The sequence below is a fragment of the Thunnus maccoyii genome, chromosome 13 (genome assembly GCF_910596095.1).
Source record: "Thunnus maccoyii chromosome 13, fThuMac1.1, whole genome shotgun sequence".
In the NCBI taxonomy this organism is placed as follows: domain Eukaryota; kingdom Metazoa; phylum Chordata; class Actinopteri; order Scombriformes; family Scombridae; genus Thunnus; species Thunnus maccoyii.
In genome coordinates this window covers 7328895-7348983 of record NC_056545.1, presented here as the reverse complement: position 1 = coordinate 7348983, position 20089 = coordinate 7328895, and the positions used below count along the sequence as shown (strand labels likewise).

General features: G+C 39.2%; 2 non-coding genes across 2 annotated transcripts; both read right to left on the bottom strand.

The window, feature by feature from the left end:
- Positions 1-17934: 17934 nt before the first annotated feature.
- trnag-ucc lies at positions 17935-18006 on the bottom strand. Its single transcript has one exon. It is a non-coding gene; the product is annotated as a tRNA-Gly (tRNA).
- Positions 18007-19638: 1632 nt separating this feature from the next.
- trnaa-ugc lies at positions 19639-19710 on the bottom strand. The gene has a single exon. It is a non-coding gene; the product is annotated as a tRNA-Ala (tRNA).
- Positions 19711-20089: the final 379 nt, after the last annotated feature.

The window sequence follows — 20089 nt, the reverse complement described above, 5'->3', positions numbered from 1 at the left end:
TGCATTGCTTTTTACTGTACATGGGAAGGTTTAAAGCAGACGTACAGTATGTCACCCTGCAGCACTGCGCTTCAACTGGTGGTGATTTCTGGTTTATTGTTAGGTTTGTTGTCCAAGCTACATAAAATTTGTGAAGTTTCCCATTTTTAATTTATTATTAAAGATATATTACATGCACATGGTACAAAGACATGACACACACACACAAACTCATCACCCTTCAAACCATAGATACAGATAAACACACTGTGGTTTGTCTGTGATATTAACCATGATGTCCTCTTTCTTCTTGTCTGTCAGTCTCTGTCAGGAGCTAAATCCTAATTTGGGTAAAGTCAAAGGTAAGTCTAAACAAAGAAATTGCATTATTTCAAAAGATACTTGAGACTACATTTTTGTCATGAAGTATAAATATAAAGTATATATTTCTTTAAATGTCTACAAATGAAGCACACAAGTATTGATCATATTAATTCTTTCAATTTTTCATTAACCCTCAGAAAAGAGCCACTATATTTGTGTTCCTGGCCATGAGTGGCTTCAAGAATGAGAAATGAAAAACCTACTTTCATTGCACACTCTACAGCATACACCATGTTGTATTCATTCATAAACCTGTCACATCTTGCCTGGACTTAAGGTGTTTTTTTGGTGTTATGTTGTGTTCTGTATGGTCTCCTGGTTTTGCACGTTTGTTTAGTCCCTCGGTTCATCACTGCATCATTGGTTTGTTGGGTTGTGTGCTTGGGTTTGTGTTTGTGGTTTGGTTTTGGATGGGTTAGTGTAGATGGCATTCAGTTTGTTTTCTGGGTTTTTGTTCTGTTTCATTTGTGTGTTCATGTACTCCTCCACACCTGCCCTGCATTTGGACTCGTTAGTCCTGCCCTGCTGTCTTCCCCACACCTGCCCTGTGTTAGCCTCGTCAGCCCTGCCCCGCTCCCTGTGTGTCCTCAGCCAATCAGCTCCCTGTATGTTCACTCCCCTCTCGAGTTCTCCACCCATCTCCCCACCTGCACCTCATCTCCTTGTTAGTTCAGTTTCTTTAAGTTCTGGTTTTCTGTTCAGTCTTTGGTGGATCATTTTGTGTTCCTTCTGCTAGTTCTGTTCAGCCCTGTTTACCTGTCCGTGACCATCCACTATTAAAAGAGTTTTTCAACATATCTGCATTCCGGCCTCTGCGTTTGGGTCCACTCCTGCTTCCCAGAGCCTGACAAAACCCCTCTTTAATTTAAAGTCTAACCACCAAGAAGAACATTTTACATTTCACACAAGTACTCTTAATATGGACTAAAGAGTAGACATGTTTTTTAATTAATTTGCTGTAATTAATGATCATGGTGCTTTCTTACCCACGAGGGCCTTAACAAATCTCTATGCATGTTTCCTCTCTTTCTGCACATTTTTGTTTATTTTAGCATTTGCAGCTTTTGTTTATTTGCAGTGCATTTATCTCAGCGATTCTTTCACAGTAGGAGCAGTACGTGACCATGTGCCATTCTAAGGTCTATAATCTGGATATGCTGAGTGAAGTAAGAATAGACAGAAGAAGCTTAAGACAATGCTTGAGGCTGAAATATTTTCTCCTTAGTGCTTGTCCTTCCCCGGGCCACCTGAAGGCTGAACAGCACTTCAAGGGTGAATATGAAGGGACCTGAGACGAAACTCAAGAAGGCTGTTAGTGATAGCTAAGGCAGAAGAACAGAGCTCCAGCATGTCCCTGAGCAAGGCAGCGCATATACACCCGTAGTGAGCATCTCTGTGGGATAACGGCTACGCACATCCAGAACACAGTGTTTAGTCTGCAACAGACACTGGAACAACAACCTAAAAATAGGGAATCTAGCTAGTGTTAGGTGAACACAAAGGGGTTGACAGACAGTGGCAAACTGAGGAACCAACAGGGAGAGTGGCTAAGTATGTAGGCTACTACAGGGGCACGGACTCAGCGATGTTGAGCTGCAGTCACTGCCTGTCAAGGCCAAATAGAGGTGAAAAGGGAATTATTCAGCGATGCCGTCTGGAGACAGCTTGTGGCAAAGTGAGAACTCCGGTTTGAAAGGAAGCAGAGAAGAGAGGTTACTTGTGCTGAAGGTGTGACACCACAGAGACACACAACCTTACATTGTTGTACACAGGAAATTAAGGATTGTGCACACCTGGATTTTTTGGCATCTTTCTTTAAAGTCTATCATTCAAATCTTGTACATGCACAGAAACCTTGCACACAGATCAGATGCATTTTTCTAAAATTCTTATGAAGATTTGTAATATATGAATCTGTCTGAAGAGTAAGAGGAATTTCACAAGCTGATACAGGAGGTGCAGAGGGCTGGATTATCAACTGGACCAACCCCAGACTCCCAAGTCCAAGGTTTAACTCCATGTCAGTTTGTTTTGGTAATTTGATAATTTACCATTTAAGGGCTGGTCCTACATTAATACCTGTTCTTGACAACCGGATCTAAGCAAGATCACTTCAAGATCTAATTTCTGATGTGGGGAACCAAGTTTGATTTCTGTACTAGTTATTGATTCTGAACAGAAACACTAGTATGACATAGGCCCCATTTAAACCTGGTATTAATATGTGATCTGTATCGGGATTCAATATTTGAATAATGACATCCGATCCACTGGCCTTTGCATTTACACCTGGTATTAATAAGCATTCACCTTTAATTCAGCTTTCAGTTCTGCCCATTTTGACTGGGTCTCAACATTTGAGTCTTTTAAAGAAAGATGGTCCCACGTGAGGGGAAGCACATGACTTGGTGTCGCTCATTTTTAAATCACTTTTTGTGAGGGAAGACTTTCTAGCTACTGCTAGTACTTGTAGCTTTTAGCAGGCAGCTTGAGCTAGCATGAAGAGGTGGAGGAGGGGTTAGGTGATCATTCAACTTGCTGGGTAGATTGTTGTCAAGAATTTGGTCACACTTTACAGATAGCATTTATATCTGGCTGAGATCTAATCGTTATGGAAACAAGACCACTTCCAGATGTAATAAGGATTGTGTGGTCGTATTCCAATCACAATATCTTTTGTATGCATGTAGACCTGCATCAACATGTGGTTTTTCTTTAAACAGATACACCCGGATACAGATCACATATTAATGCCAGGTTCAGATGGGGTCATAAAGACACAAGGGAAACATATTAAATTTATCTTACATATATCTATCTTTTGATATCTTAAAAGACATTTTAAAAAAAAAGAAAAAATGTATGTTTATCCGACAGGAAAAGTACATTAATAAATCTCAAGATTGTTCTGAAACAATTTATGATGCATGGCAGTTGTGGAGTTGGTGTGTAAAACATAACAAAAGACTAAACATGAGATTCTTTTGGTTTTGTTTTTTTATTCATGTAAACCTAATTGTCCGGAAAGGGATCAAAGTTATTTGAATTACATCAACACCCTTCGTAGAGTCCTCACTGCACAGTCAAAAACAGATTGAACCATGAATTACACAGGAAAGTTTCTTAAAGTAAAGTCGAGGCAACTTCAGCTTGTGAAATATTTAGCGGATGGGTTATTCCCTCAAGTGTCTGTCACAGAAAACCTTGTCTAAACTTGTCCTCTTTCTGCTCAATTCTGCGGGTGCTATATGGCTTTTCAGCAAGTCGGCCTTTCTCTCCCAACCCCCTTCATACGTTTTGCACACTCCTTCTATCTATGCACTAATCCCTCCTATCAACACTTAAGTGCAGTGTGTAGGTGTGTTTGTGTGTTAGAATCAATGCGTGTCCTTCAGCTGGCTCACTGAGGAGGATTTGAAGTGAATGTTGAGTGTGTTACCTCCATTGCTGAGGGAGGTATGGGAAAGTTTTCACTTGGTTTATTTATTTATTTTGTGAACTCAGGATATTGCCTGTTACATCAGTTTCTCCATTATGCTAAATACCCAGAATGCATATCAATTTTGTTAAATGAGCTGACAAGGAAACAAAATGGATTTGCTGCATTTATCATGCAGGACCAGACTGAAAGTAACTACATTTATTTGAGAGAGAGAGAGAGAGAGAGAGAAATGGTAAGAGTTTGCTAAATTTCAGCTCATTTCAAACCATTTGCGGAATAACATACCAAGTTTGTGAGAGGTTGTTTTAACCCAGTGCGTTAAAAAGTGACGCCACGGGGTCCTGACCAAGCTTCGATATGTGACGAGTTGGGAGTGAGAACGGGCTGTTAGATCACATAACATACAACATTACAGTTTACACTCAGTGCTACACAGCCTTACTTTTAGTAAGACATGATTAATGACAACACCTGTATGGCAAAAGGGATGCAATGATGAAACTACACAACATTCTTGTCATTTGAAATCATCAGATCATAGTTTTCAGTCTTTCATTACCTGCATGATGTGCAAAGCTGATTGTCAAAAACCAAGCTGCCCGAAGCATAAAGGGTTCAGTATGCTTGAGACTATCTAGTTCATACAAGGCGCCGTTTGATCATGTTTGAAGGCAAAAGAGTTGATACCTGTTACAAATGGCCACATTCAATGGCAGGGTGAAAAGCCTGCTGTCACAGCCTCCTCCTGGTTGCATCCCGCTGCGTCCGTGATCATCTGTCCAAGAGCTCTGTATCTTTTTTTTTTTGTCTTTGTGATCTCAGCGTAATGAATTTGACAAATGGGGATGAGGGCGAAAACTTTCAGACAGTCTCACCTTAAAGGCAGTCAGGGTGTTATACTCGTTTGTTCACCCGAAAAGTGATTGAAATAGATGTGTAATGGTTTGCCTACTTTCAGGCCTCTGCAGCCTGACAAATAGCTGCGTGAAGTAGGCGTGCTTGTCAGAAAAATTGTTGGCCACAACGACCTGAATTTTGACATTTGAAAGGTTTTGGGGAGAGGGGGTTTCAGACACTGTTAAATGATCCGACAAGCACTTTGTCTGAAGCATGACCCCTTAATGGAGCACTTAGTAAACATCGTCAAACCAGGTGAGAGGAAGCAAAATAATTCTGAGGGATTTTGTTTCTACGAAAATGCCCTGTCTGTTAGATTGGACCAATATCATCTGATATTGCATAGTCTGATTAAAGCATAATGCTAACCAGATGCTAATGCAAACCCTAACTAGAGGGTGTTATTCTGAGTCTAAGAACCAAACACACCTCAAACTGACAACTGCTTTTCTTGGTTATTGCTAAAAAGAACGTTTATTTTAATATCTTGGGGGGGGGGGGGGGGGGGGGAAGCACTCTCATGTTCTGTCTCTGTTCACGTCACACACTACACTCTTAATTATCTATCAGTTGCTCTACTGGAGCTTATCTCTTCCTGTTGTCACCCTAAAGATGTTTAAATGGCGCTAACAGCTTTGACAAATCACTTTAATTCCATAGATGAAATACTGCAGGTCTGGGTACACTTCAACTGCTATAACGATGATAAATAAATCATCTATCTATTACAGTGGTTCCCAACTGGCCAAGCCCCAGGATGCAAATTTTCATTTAGACATCAGGTCATGGTCCACAGACCAACTTAACACCCATTCAGTTTTATTTATATTTTCATTTTTATCCGCCTGTGGATTTGAACCCAGAACCTTCGTGCTGTGTGCTGTCCTTCAGTTTTATTTCCAAAATGAAAACAAAAAATAACAAAAGTAAAACTCAAAACTCAATGAAATAAGAAGCATCGAAGCAAGGGAAGGCAATTTAGGACTTAAAAACAAACATGAAAAAATTATTAAAAGCATTGCAACAGCAGTTACAACTAATCCAGGCTTATAAAGGTTATTAAAACTATTTTTTATAACATAGCATGTAAATGCAACAGTTGCAGTGCTGACAATTATAAAGAAAAGAAAAGTCATTTTCATGCTTGTTCCGCAAATTCACCAGTGGTTCAGTTGGGAACATTGAATATATAAATATGGACGACGCGTCTCCACTTCCTACCACTATGCAAAAGTGAAGCCAAAATATCTCAAGGAAGCTGCCATCTTGCTTGTTTGATGTCATTTGGAGCTAGAGTCTGCACAGTAGAGTGGGGCGGCAGAATGACGACCCCTCAGCTGTCCCGCCACCTGACAGAGGTTTGAGAGCAGCTGTCACAGCTGTCAATCATGACATCACAGTCCCTTTTTATATCATCAAATAACTAATTAAAAACACGCTTATCAGAAAAATGAGCACTTTGACAAACTTCAGCACAAAAAGAGCTACCTAAAATGACAGAAACCATCTTTAGGAAAAAATGCATTTTACATGCACTTTGATTTTTTTAGTTTTGCCCACATACCATCCACTAACATGGAGGGGGCGGGACTTATGACCTATACTGCAACCAGCCACCAGGGGGCGATCAAGATGTTTTGTTATCATTGCTGTTCCCATTCAGTTAGTTTCAGTTCAGTGAGGACTGTGCTTTAAAAAATTGCTAAATTAATATTACCTATCATTCTGAAAAGCAAATTCTAGTCGGTTTGGTTTGTTGTTGTTGTTTGTTTGTTTGTTTTTTCATTTATTTACATTAACAAAAATCATACTTTGCTTTTACTTGGTTTGCTGATCTGTAAGACAGACTTAAAAGTATGGAACATTGAAAATGTCGTCAGCAAAAACAGTCACATATGTGTTGATAATCATTTTACTTTAATAAACCAAGCAAATGAAACTTTGTGTTGTTATTTGCCCTGTTAAGGCCCAGATAGCTTGGAGATACAGGCATCTTTGCTGAGAGGGAGTTGCAAGATCTTAGTGTGTTACGTTCTGTGGTATTGATGACATTGTGTTTATTGGAAAAAGTCTCAATGAAAGCTCAAAGTACTCAGCTTCAGTACCATCAAGTCATTTGAAAATAGTAAGACTTTCAAAGGAAATAAAGATGTATGTGCACTTATGTTGTGTTATATTAAATGTGAAAGTAATGCAGTTATTTTTATATCCACTTGCTTTGCATCTCCAGCACCTGGCTGTGCAGTAATTAGTCTCTCCAGTAGTTTTTCCCTGAGAAAGTTTGTCTTGTGGAGACAAGCTCTGCAAACCTTCCTCACCATCTTGCCATTCATACATAAGAGTGTCACTCTTAATCAAAGTAGGAAATGTGGAATTCCTGACAGACCTCACCAACTGGCACCGCCACAACCTTTCTGGAATAAAAAAATCACTGCCACACCACTGAGATAATCAGTACAAACAACTGTGCAGCCAAACTTTGTTCAAACCCACATAACTTTATGCTAAATTCTCATGGAGATCCTAAAGTTTCCAAAGATACAAGATGTGTCAGACTGAGTTGTGGAGTAATATTTCCATTTGATGGGATGACGCAGTCATAAAAAATATGGAGCCTTGGGTTTTAATATTTTATTCAATGTAAACATCATAAAGTTTCAATGAGGAGCTGAAATAGGCTGATACAGAATATACATACAGTATATTGGAACATACTGGCTGTTTCTGTATGTATGTTTTTTTTATATATATATTCATATTTTGGTGTACTACAGTCCCCAAATGGCTATAGTGGGAATTGAAAAATACAGTTGTACTCCCTCAATATACTGTTTGCCTACACCTGCAATATTTTTGTGCTCTCATGTGGTAGTTTTTTCTCTGCAACCCATCCTTTCCTTACAACCACATATTGCCACTGATGATGTGTGATCCTTCTTCAGAAGGTAGAGAGAGATTAGACATTAGAGCAGGTTGTATCTGTGGTTAAATGCAAGGGAATGCACAACACATTAAAAGTAAAGGAACAACTCTGGTACCAAGTAGTTTTAAGGAATAAAAGTCATAAACAGAATCTGGTAGTGTCTAGTTCTCTAGAAAAAATAATAAGGTATATAATAATGTATATAATGTAATGCAATTTCAAAAAATGGAGCTGAATGTGCTGTGCTGAAAAGTGGATATATTTATAGTAAACTTGTGTTGGCTGTATAGCATCTTAAAGAGGACATATCATGCACATTTCCAGGTCTATTTTTTTTAATTCTGGGGCTCTACTGAAATAACTTTGCATGATTTACAGTTCAAAAAACTCTTAAATATCTTATTTATCTTATATCGTTCCTTTAAGCAGCCCCTCAGCTCCTGTGTCTTTAAGAACCAACTCCCGATGAGCCCACTCTGTTTTGATTGGTTAGCTCCCATGAAGCTGCATCTTGGCCAACGTTCGCTGGCTCCAGAGGCTACATAAACAAACAGTAGCACTAGAATTTCACTTCTTTTTACTCTTTATTCAAAATGTCAGCTTCTCAAATACATTCATACATGCTCAAAGCTGATCTGAAATATGCTCAAAGAATCTGACGTCATAATGGGTGTAGGAAGCACTGAAAATGTGGATAGGACAATCTGATGGAGGGTCTGGGGGGGTCCCCCAAAAAAACATTTAACAGAGTATTCTGGTGCCTTTTAACAGGTGGTTTGATACTTTTATGCTATACTAGCATGACAGAAATTATTGGTACATTTTGTAATTTCATCCAGAGGAAGTGGCCCCAGATCACATATTTGAAGATCAAAAGATATTAAAAAGCTGAAAGCACAGAAATTGATTTGATGACTAATACAGAGCCATTTTTTAATGATAACCACTAACTGTATATTTAAACTTGAGGATCTCTTTATGCTTGCATGCAATTGCAATTTCTGTTAAATGAATTTCTTTAATGCTACCAGATCAATGAGGAAAGTGGAGAGGACAACTCTAGTATTGATTTGATTTGATTTGATTTGTGGATATAGAAGGCAATGAATCAAAGGGATAACATGTAAAAGTGCAACACTTGTTTCCAACATGGTCCCTGATGTCAGAAATCAAAGTGCCACCATGTATTCTCCAATAAACTACATTCATCTTCCAGTCATTTCTACTGCTATGAAGAATCACCAGGACCTGAGGCCTGTTTCTCAAACCCAGATTATGTTGTTAGCCAGTTAGCTTTGTTCACACACACATTTTTTCACACTTAACACTGCTACCGAGAGGCACTCCACATAAATATTTAGGGCAACATTTCATGACAAAAGGCATCAAAATAACAACCATCTGCTACCTTTCATGAAAAGCAACAGTCCTGAATTCCTAAGTGGGGACGTTTGTGGTACAGGCCTCTGATATATACTTTTTCGGCTAAAAATACACATTTGCTCACATTTCAAATAGCAAATAATTTAAAATCCAACACATAGAACCCCCAAATCTCATGAAATATTGAAATGAATGTGACATAATTAATCACCAACAGTGACTTAATGGGGTTGTTGCTTGTTGCTGTTTTTTATTAAATACATTTCATAACCTCACACAATTATCAGGTGCCCAGTTGTATCAACTAATGTAATGGTGGCACTGGAGTAACACTTAAAATATTTAAAGATGATAATAAAAAATCTGCCTTGGTACCTCTTTCATTATTAGTCCCTTCATCCCTTTTTGTTTCCTTGCTTACTTCACTTTTTCCTTCTTTACCTCTTCATTTAATCCCTTTCTTTCTCTCCTACTCTTTTTTTCTCATTTGCCATCTTACTTTCCTCCTTCCTGTCATGTTTTCCTTCTTCCTACCTAGTGTTAGTGGCATACTGGTGTATGTGTGTGTGCGTGCTATGTAAGAATCTGCCTGAGTGCAAGGTAGCAGTGAAAACGTTGTATTGAATTTCACTGATTTGTACAGTCTCTCAATAAACAAGCGGAATGGACGCACTGACACAGCACTCTGAAAAGAATGCTGATGCACTGATTTTGGACATGGTAAAACATGGTAAAGGGGGGATGGGGGGGACTTGTCAAACCCTCATATGATAGCTGAAATGCCCATGGACATATGACAAGGAGGAAGCAGAGGTAACATTGCAAACAGAGTGTTCACAGCAGGCTGACCCCCTGGCTTTTGACTTTCAGGGAGCATTTTTACATATGTTAACCTCATGTTTGGGAACTTTAACCATGTTTAACATAGACATCTAAAATTATTACAGTATATAAATGACAGAAAATCACAAAAAGCATGTTATGTTCCCTTTAATGGTATTTAGTCAGTTTGACAGAAATTTTGATACTGTACCTCATTTTACATTCCATTTCTAAATCCTGCTGTGAATTGTGACCAGTTCATCTTGTTCATTTATGAATATTAGACAACATCAAATGAGCAAAATGAAACCTTGAAACTAAAACGATTGAATACCAAAAAATGTATTCTGCCTTTTTTTTTTTTTCTGAAAATATTCAGCAGACATAAATTGGGATGAAAGACCAGAGTTCATCCATGCAAACCTTAGAAGAACTGAAGTAGTAAAAGACAGTGTAAACAGGTTTTACAATTATAAAAGATGTGGTCTGTCAATGAGGTGAATGCAGGTCTGTATCTACTTAAAACCACTTCATCCCTGAGAGGTTAAAGAACCTGAGAGAAAAGAAAGAGCCTCAAGACTAAGAAGGGGCCTGAATACTAAAAACATTGAGACATGAATTGTTCAAAACCAGACTTTTTTTAACAATTGTGTATAGCAATCCAAAGTAAGGTAAATTGAAGTCTCTCTCTTTGACTCTTTAGGGAGATGCCTGCTGCTGGTGTGACTAATATCCACGCTGGCAAACGCCTCTCTTGGCTTCTGATTCGTTGAGTCCGGGGAGTCAGGAGAGGTGTGACAGGCCAGCTCTGCACATAACCTATCAGCTGAATAATTACCGCTAACCTGCTTCTCCACAGGGCTTCTCTTCTATAAATGGCCGTGCTGTCTCACATTAATGGAAAATCACCGCTGTGCCAGTGTCACAGCAGCAGAGGCTCAGGTCACCGGGGACCTGGGTGGACGTATTCAGGTCAGTTACTGTCGAAAGATGAGTGAGGCCCTGGAGTAAAGAACCAGGAGTGCAAACAAGAGATTTTTCTCATTGTTCCTGCAGCACCCTGGTTATCAGCAATGTCCTGTTCCAACTGTTGAAAACTCAGTGACTTTGTCATAAGAAGATTGGTTTCACTGCTCCCTTTCCTGTGTACTCTGGCAATTGATAATTTGTCCTTTGACACTCGCCACACTCATTCCTGTACAGCAAGTCCTTACAGACAACATAACACAATCATGAAGACTTCACTAAGTTTAGAAAAAAACATTCATTCAAGTGAAGCCAAGTTCCAGTCAGAAACAGTTGTTGGGAGAAAAGGAAAAAGTGGGAATTTTGTGACTTGAGCTAAACAAAGAAGCTGACACCATTAATATGACAAATCAAAGAAACTGACAGGTATCAAGGGTACATTTTTTGAAAATTTCCACACAAAAACACAGTAATTTGTATTCACAAATTAATGATCTGTGCCTGTTTATCAATAAACCCAGAGGTTAATAATTGAGGTTGTGTCTGCAGACTATCAAGACAACATGACAAGAACATTTTGTAAGAGAATAATGAGGATACAACTTACTGTTAACTTAGTCCAGTGTGAATTTGGCAAGGTGTGAATGAGTGTTAGTGCTAGAACCACTGTAAGATACCTGGGAAAAGTGGTGATGGACGCAACAATCTCAGCCATTCAGGCAACTCCTTCTGCTGAAAAAGAGCTTATGCGCTTCCTTGGCATGACCAGCTACTATGGTAGTTTTTGTACTAACTTGTCCTCTATAGCTCTCACAAAGTTGTAGCTACCTCTACCTCCTGAGCCACAGCCGCCCCATACTAGGTGACCCGTGTACCACTGCTCCTCGGTTAGGAGAACTATTCCAGCTACGAATTGATGCCAGTCATTTTGGTGCTGCTGCTGTTCTGTTACAAACAGAAATGTTCTCAGCAATAGAAAAGGAACATCTTGCACTTATTAGGGCCCTGCAACATTTACACTGAAGCACCACATTGTTTACACAGATCTCAATCCACTGACTTTCCTGTAATTACTGTCAAAGTCGCAGGACTTTGTTGCTCTAAAATAACGTCACTTGATTTTCTCCTGAGCTCACATCATAATTACTACAGATGCTACTTTTTTTTTTTCTTGGGAGAACAGTCTCTGTACATTACACAATCCTTCACACTCATCCATGCACACCATACACCACTGATGTTCGATTTACAGACTGTAAAGAAATCTTTTGAAAGTCACCTCTTTGTCTTTCCCATGAGCTGAGCTGTGACAACAATTTTGAAAAGTGTGTTTCAAGAGGATGATGTCCAACTGCACCTGATCCTTTTTAACTGTGTAAAATCCATCAAAGGGTAATTTACTGAGTTAATGTGCTGATATGCTCTGGCTGTTATCTGTTGTACATAGTATCTTGTGATGTTCTCAAAGACAAATTTCACACCGCAGTAGATAAGCTAACAAGATTCTGCCTTTGTTGTTGTGTCACTGGCGGCCACAACTCTCTAATCCCCACTCAGGGAGACAGTGAGCTGACAGAGTTGGTCCCTTACTGTATGTTTCATGTTTCATCTGTGACACAGTTTTGTCCCAAAATCTGTCTTATGAGTATGAACATGCATCCCATGCAGGCTTGAAAAAGGGCTCTAGTGTTTTTTACATTTGTCTTTAAAGGAGAATGGAGGGTGTGTTCAGCTTTGATTTATGTTGGTGATGAGTTTTCACTGCAGGAAAAAAATATCAAAAGACCCAAAGAAACTTTTCAAAACACTCAAGGAACATAATCAATTTCTCTGGTTTCTATCCATATTTTCTTATATTTTGAGTTTGGATTTGATATTTATTTGTCTAAATACACAATATCCATCTTATTCATCATGCATGTTAAGCTTGTTGGAAGACATGTTAGTTGTACAGCACCCTCTCGGCTTCAGGTCTACAAGGGGTGTGTAATACTAAAAAGATATAATTTTGGTGACGAGGATTTGTTTTTGCATGTCTGGCCATCAGTTTTATCAGATATGATACTGTTGTAAATGCTGAAATCTTGGAATGTGGCATCGCCCAACAAGCTGTCAGATGATCATATAGGTTACAGAAAAACTGGTTGTAGAAAATAAGATCTCAGCATTATAATAAACCGTAGCTTTCATTTAAAGCCTGACTGAGACTCTAACATAACAATTCCAATTATTTGGTATCGCTACCATGTGCTGCTGCTGCCACAGGGTACAGGATTAATTGAATAGTCCCTGCTGGTAGTTGCTGTCATGCCAGAGAGATTCAGAAAGCTCAGTCAAGATCCAGTTGAGCAGCCCAATCAAAACCTGTTTCTCCTGTTTCTTTGTAATAAATATATATTTATTTTTGGCTGTAAACGTCACATATTTGTGAGTGAAGGGCAATAAGCACAAAGACTGTCTGAATCCAGATGTCCAGACTGACAGGCTTAAGGCGCCTTTAGACTGTGTGACAACAACCGTTATGTAAATTTACTGCACGTCACATTGTGCAAGCCCCTTATAATAAAATCATGGTCACAATCTGTGTCAGACTGCAAAATATCACTGTGAGACTTTCAGATTGTGCCTTGAATTTGTTGTGAATCATAGCGCTGTGATGTAAATAGAAAAAGGTCTATGAAAGCAGAGACACGTCATCAGCTTGCGTCATCCATCATATCTTTTGATCAATTGTTTTTGGGTTGGTTTTTTTTTGTGCCATGGGTGTACCCTAAACCTCAACTTTTCAGCAAAGTTGTCAAGACTGCACTTATGTTGTATTCTGATTGGTTTATTTATAGCCGTGGGTTGAAGCATTAGTCACATTGTGAGAATTTGGTCTTAAATTTCTGACACTGTCAAAATTTTGCCTCAGGCTGTCTTTGGTCACCAAAGCTCTACATCAGTCTTCAGTGGATATATCTCACAGTGCGATCTAGGACAGTGTTACGGATTGACAACCAAAGATTTGACCATGTATCTCTCATGACTGTAAACTTTCATCTCAGACAGCCCAGAATCACACAGTGTAAATGGGCCTTTAATTGGTGAAAGTCACATCTTGAATGACTGTTCAAGTCTACAATTAATAATGTCTGTTAGGGCACACATGCAGATGTTATGTATAATACTACAAATAATGATAGCAATACTATCAATTATAAAATTAATAATGATCATTTAAAAAAATAAAATGAAATGTATATTCAACTCTGGCCTATCTAAAGCAGAAGCCTCTGAGCATATACCTCAAGCAGCTAAAACTAACCACACATGGGAATCCCTATGATGATGAGGGTGTCATCTTTGTTTGGCCTCTTGGGTAACTGTCTGCTCTGTCTCTGCAGGTGTTCGTTAGAGTAACTGGTGATACCTGAGGGCCCACAGGGTTGTTGTTTTTGATGTTCAGGCTCAGCTACGACAGTGGCTCTCTCTCCTCTAACTGCTTGCTGCTGTTTGCAGCTTTGCTCTTCACCCCTACAGACACCTTTTGATTTAGTTATTTTGTTTTAGTTCTTGGTCTTTGCTTTCATGCGCCTAACAACACACACACACACCTTTGCCACCCATGCACACTGACACCACTGATTAAACTGACATCTACACACAGGATTGGACTGGCAATCTGGCAATTCTGGCAAACGCCAGATGTGCCGGCCCACCTAGTGAGCCACAAGGCCACCAGCAATGTGGGAAAAAGAAATCAAGCTGCTCGGCTACAGCCCACTTGATGTTGGAACAGTCCATCTGATTGGGGGTTACACCGACCCGATTGTCAAGAGGAAATAATCAAATCAAGTCAGAAAGACAAGAATGGGAGGACGCTGCCAAAGAGGTGCGAAAGGTGCATGACACTGATACTGCAAATGTTAGCTCATGTAGTGACAGTGTTAACAGCGGAGCTCCAGACCTGACCCTCTCTGTCACGAAATTGGCATGTGAGCACAGCTTTTCAACTTTAAAATGAATCAAGAATAGATCACGGAGCACAACATCTTGAAGCGTTCATGCTCATAGCTACGGAAAAATACATTCTTATGGCTTTGGACACTGATGGAATAATGGACAGGATGGCAGAGAAGAGTGCACTAATGAGACGTCTTCTCACTGCCTAAGGTAGGACATGCTGTTCTATTCTATTCGCAGTTTAAGGCTGCTGTGCTACGCTGATTTTTTAAATGATGTCAAGGTGAGAGTGTTATTATGGCTCAGCTGATTAGTCACACTGGGTCCGCTCCAATAGGGTGGAGGCATGCCGCTTGTCACAGCCTGACAATAGCAGTGAATGAACGTTTAAACAGTGTCGGTAGCATGAAATCCTGACTGTTAAAGCCTGATGTGTGAATTGCATCAGATCAATTGTGAACACAATGTTGGATGATTGACTAAAAATAGCTCTCACATCTCCAGATAATCGTAGGAAAGCTTTTGTCCAGTGTGAAAAATAAGTTCTGGCTATTTTGTTTCATGATGACAGCATTGCATTTTATCATAGACTTCATTCCTGACATATGATTATGTCATATTTGTTTTATTTGTGAAGTTTGTAGCATAATTGTGCTGAAAGTTGGGATGCCCATATCAATTGTCAAACGAATAAAATCCTAAGTGCACCTCTTGGGGTGCCAGATTTCCCTCTAGGCTATTTCTTGGCTATTTATTTATTACATTATTTTATGAAACCCTGCAAGTACACCTGGTTTTAGGGTGTCAACTTGATATCTATTGCTTAGCCTATATGTTATAAATAACTTGATATTGCTTTTTGTAACTCATAAGTGCGTGCATTGGGGAAAACTGGGGCCGGGGTCCAGACAACACTCAAAAATCATAATATCATGTCACATAATCCAGGCAGCAATTACATTACCCTCAAAACTGTCTTGGCAAAATGAGCTTTGTGTAATTTTTGGGAGACAGGGTTGTTTCTGCCCGACTTGCTTTCTCTCTATCTTGAACATGGACGACATTTTCACTGACAGATTAGTGTGGTTGATATTGAAGGTGAAGATGATTAATCCTCAATTAAAGTCTCTCTCTTTTATCTGATAACAGTGGTGATAAAAAAAAAAAAGTAGGTTTATTCGTGTGGGACACTTACGCTACAAAAGGCATTACACTACAATAGCCCATGACTCATATATTTCATTAAGAAAACATCCAGCCCATTGATTGTTTCTTTCTCTTCCAGACAAACCCCAACATTGCAGGAAGCAAGAGGATGAGGCTGCGGTTCTCTTCCATTCATCAAACAAGCTGCTCTGAATGCAGCTGTTATCATAGCTGTCATTCTCATGTGAAAAACAATAATGAACCACTTCTCCTTCTGAATCAAACCATTTACTTTTTTCCTCCATATGTATGCCAAGCATTCACAGCCTTGGTCTGATTCGAGGTTTTGTATGTTGTTCAGCTTCACCTAGAGCCATGAATTATTTGTTGGCTTCAAACAGCAGCATCACAGTACTTCACCTGGCATGTGAATTGAAGGAGCCTGGATTTAAAGATGAAAGCAAAGTGCACTCATGTTTGAGAGAGGGCTAAATGACAGTGTTTTTCTTCTATCTCTGCACCCTGAAATGGACACATTTCTTCTAGTCTGTATGGTGTTCTCAAAGTGAAGCGTGATTGAGGTTGCTTTGTCAATACTAAAATCATTCAGCAATAAGAGGTGATACAAGAGCACAAATCTATTATCTCTGTGGTGTCCATTTACTGCATGTGAATAAAATAACCACAGTGAACTGTCAGGATCTACAGTATAGTGAGAAGTTGTGAAACTTCCAGTTTGAATTGATTTTGTGACCGTGTCACACCTTTGCATCTTTGTCTAGGTTGTTCAAAATAATAATGTCAAAACACCTGACATTATTTTTGCAGAGTGAATTGCAGAGCTGTAGTAATAATTCAGTTGATTCAACTGAATCAAACATTGACCTTTTGAAATATTGTTTTCCCACCATTCAGGACACAAAAGGAAAATGCCGGGGATACAAATGTCGCTTGAGATGTTTCATCATATATTTTCAGTGTTAGATTTCCATTGTGTCATGCAGTTGTAAAAGCAAACCATTTTTTAAACTTGTTGGTGCATTTGAGGACACTTAGATATTCAATAAATGATGTGCGTCTAATGAAAAAACACGCTGAACAAGCTGCTGTATGTTTTTTTTATGCATCCATTTTCTCTTTCGCTCTGCTGTCTGTTGGTATTATGTCATTATATCATATTCAGAAGAGATAAAAGTGATTGTTGTGAAAAGAAACAAATCATTTGAATCATTACTTAATGAATTGCATTTCAGGCAGTGACAAGGTAACTCTTTCAATAAACACAAAGATCTGTGATGCAATACCATGGAAGCAAATGATAACAATAATATGCATGAAACAGACTCTTTGTAAGTCCAAAGATGGAAATATACCACCCAAGAATGTAGTTTCACACACTTATTTTTGTCATATTAATAAAGCCTGCTCTGTTTTTATAAATCTCTATCATTGCACAAGCAAGATTTTCAGTCCCAGGCACAAACAGATACAGTTTTGGTGTGCGAGCATCGTTTATATATCTCACCCTATATCTGGAGTTTGTCAGACTATAGTGAAAAAAGTCAAGAAAAATATAAACTGTGCAAAGTGTTCAACAAAATGTTCAAAAAGACTGGAGAACCATGTCCTGAAGAAACTGCATACTGTGCACATTGATGCCGACTGTCATGATTTTTGGATTACTTTGAAACTCATTGACCCTAATGTATTGGTTGTGTTATAGATGCAGTAGGCTTTAATATAAAATGTTATATAACCAGTTTTTTACTGTATACACTGACTGAAATATAAATACAACTGATGTATAGGTTTGTATTTAGATGGGTGAGTTACATAAAAATCCACCCACCATACAGTTGTCAGCTATATAGAGCAAAACCTTTTTTTATACCAGGCTGTAAACATGTTTATTTCTGCTGTAAAATTGGAAATTTCAACATGGGGTTGTACACGGATTGACTCACTTTCAGAGCCAGCCTCAAGTGGCCATTTGAGTAACTGCAATTTTTTTTCTTTTTTGGCACCCATGCATTGGCTGAAGCAGATGTGCGATGGCCGGGAATCGAACCCGGGTCAACTGCTTGGAAGGCAGCTATGCTCACCACTATACCACCATCGCTGTGGAAGGTGAGGATTTTACTGCCAACTCAGCACTTTATATCAGTGTAAGAATTCAACAGGGAGAGGAGGAGGAACAGAGGAGAGGAACACCAAGCAGATAAGTGAAGAATGTAGTTTGACAGACCTGTAACTAATAGTAATATTATTATTGACTACAGAAGCTATACTGCAAAAAACTAAATGATAACAGAGTGGATATTGTATGTAGTCATTCTATGAAGTAAAGGACTGTGCAGAAGAGTATGTAGTCCAGATCCAGTCCAATATCTAGAATCACTCATTAGAAAGCAACCAGATTCACTGTTTCATTCTTGAAGGTATTTCACTGCTCATCCAAGAGGTCCCTCCAGTTCTCCTGGCTGGTGGAGAGACATGAGAATCAGATCAGACAGCATGTGAACAGTCCATCGCCTTAACCTCTCGGCCACAACAAACACGCTGATAAAAATCTGTTGTTGGGATGTCAAATGTAGACATATCACACGTGTTGTTCCACCAATACTACACTACAGTACAACATTCATATAATCACCTCACAAAGAGCGCCACAGACAGTTTGTAAAGGTGGTATTACTCATCAGTTTTGGTGTATGATTGTCTCGATAGAGATCTGACAGGTAACAAAAGAGAAGCAACCATGTTACAGATAGATCTCATCACCATCACTTCCAAATAAAAACCATCATTGCCTTTGTTTAACTTAATGAGAAATATTCAGTTTCTCTGTCCTGTTTTAACACTCTTTTCTATTAGGGAGTGTTTTTAATGTTCTGTCTCCCTCATACACAAGCACTTATATACAAATTGCCAGGGCTGTAGTCTCCTGGTCGATATGCTCTTTGAATCTTATGAATTTGGCCAAATTCTCTTTGGTCAAATAATTGCTGTGGTATTTTCATCAGAAGAGAAGTGCTACCTCAATAGTCTTCCAGGATTAGTCAATTATTTCCTGCAGCGGGAGGGACAGACTAACGAATTACCTGTGAAAACAGGGGTGTATTTTAAACACCTCTGTTGTTTTCACAACTTTGAACTCACCCAACCTAATGGAGACTGCTGGGTCTAACTGTGCTGAACGTTAACTGAACGTACTGAACGTTTACTGAATTAGTGTTTCTCCTATAATTATAACAACGAGAACCCCTACCAGGCCAAAAAAATATTTTTAATGCCAAAAATAACACCAAATATCCATTAATTTGGAAATTGATAGCGTTTTGGAGCCTCTGTGCAGCGCTGTTCCAATATGTGAGTCGACCTCCGTCTTGTTGCCTGGGAAACTATTGGTAGCGTAGCTCCATTAAGGACTCTGGCAGTACATAATGTATTTGCGTAGCGAGTGGGAAAGAGTGAGCGGCTGAAAAGTGATGGTGAACCCGAGCAGGTTAGCCTAATCTGAAGATGCTAAACAGAGGAATGTGTGGCTGCTGAGTTCACTCTGTGCCGTAACCTCCCCGCCGCGACTAATCCATTAGTTGGAGACTATGTATGATTTCAGTCGACCAAGATTTTCTTTGGTTGACTACAGCCCTACAAATTGCATGTGTATATTTTTTTTAGTGTGAAGTCTTTTGATTTTTTGTCTCTGCTGATGTAATGTCTACAAGTTTGTTGTCATCACAAAAACCATTGGAGATGCCGGGGATTGAACCCAGGACCTCATACATGCAAAGCATGCGCTCTACCACTGAGATACATCCCCTGTTCACAAAGGTCAGCAGAGATATGAGAAGAGCTTGAACAAAGGGATGTAGTACAACTTAAGCTGGATATCTACTTCGGGGTAAAGGGGATATGCCATAACTACAGCAGCTACATGTGTAGGCCTTGAAACCACAACGTAGGCTCCGCTACAAATGATCCAAAAGTCCATAACACCAAAACTTCAGTTTGCAATGATCTCAAACAAAAACAAGGAGCAAACCTTCACAATGACAAAGTAAAACCAGCAGATGTTTGGCAGTTTGCTCTATTGATTACGTAAGCAAAGAATCCATTATGAAAAAGAGGATTTTCAGTCAAATTTCCATTCTCCACAAATGTTCTTAAATCACTTGTACGTGTCTGTGAAGAACGAATCT